The following is a 1,423-nucleotide window of genomic DNA, read 5'->3' on the forward strand; positions in this document are numbered from 1 at the left end:
TAAATTATTAATGACAAAATCCGATTCGCACTTACTCGTTTCAATCTCTTCTAAATCATGTTGATGTGGTTGACCATTATCAGGTGTATTCAAAAAAGACGGTGTAGCAGGTTTAAAGAAAGTACTAAGTTTAGGTATTTTATTTAGAACTTTACTCTCTTTATATTCTTTATCTTTGGCTCGCTTTTTATACTCTGAACCACTAAAACGTTTACAACCGTCACTCATATTGAAAAAATGCTAAATACTGTAAATTATTAATTATTATTTATTAAATATATTATGTTGTAATATGCACTCCCGACAATAACGAACAATAAACTGAAATGAAGTGTGGTCGTGTGCGATGTGGATATACAATATCTCTAGCCAATTTCTATATATATTATATTTTTATCGTAATTACTTTTAGGAACAACTTATATTATTATGCACCTATGACCTAGGTAGGTATTTTATATTTATAGCTCACATTACGAGAAAATTGATTTCAGGTAAATGACATTTTCAGTGTCATGCGCCCGTATATTTTACACACAGGTATCTAAAAAAAAATCATATAAATATTTCATGCATTTATATAATTTTTTTTTTATTTCTTACAAAATTTGCCGCCCCAAAAAATTTGCCGCCCTAATTTGAGGCCCGGGCCTAGGCGTAAATACGGCCCTGGTTGCCCTGACAACTTATTCGAGAGGGGTAAAAATTTTTTTATCGCCGATAATATTTGTCGGCATACGTAATTTTCCTCGTTTATTTTCGAAATTATTTGTTTTACACAATATGACGTGATCTATTTACAACACTATAGCTACATATATATTTATTTATTTGCATTGGGTATTTATCAATTTATCGAATAATCATAATATACCTATTGTATATGAATGGTACCCATACATCATGATCACACGCCACCGTTATTACAATAATATGTACCTACAAAATATCTACAAAATTCATATGCCCACCTCAAACCGTTCGATATATGTATATATAATACTAGCTGAACCCGTGCATTTCGTTGCCCATTAAGTGTACTAACTATATGTATTTTCGATATTTTTTAAACAGTTTAAGAAAAACGTAGGAATCATGTCGTATATTGTATTACATATTCAAACTTTTTGACAATATTATCGAAATATGTTGAACAATGCTAATGTAGAAAATGCTAATACAAACATTTGGTGAACATTTTAAGTATCCATCCTCGGTTATTCGTTTTTGAGTTACACCGAAATTCCCGTATTTGCTTAATACTATGTTTTTCTCTATTATTTTGAAAAATATTGGGAATTTAAAATGTTCAATTCTTTTAAGTACCAACTTAATCCAATTTAGAAATCATCTTAAAAGTTGTAAATCAAAAAAATTTTCAATTACTTTTTGTGTATTCAGATACTAACAATGTTTGGCGTCA

Source organism: Acyrthosiphon pisum, chromosome X, assembly GCF_005508785.2.
Source record: "Acyrthosiphon pisum isolate AL4f chromosome X, pea_aphid_22Mar2018_4r6ur, whole genome shotgun sequence".
NCBI lineage: Eukaryota > Metazoa > Arthropoda > Insecta > Hemiptera > Aphididae > Acyrthosiphon > Acyrthosiphon pisum.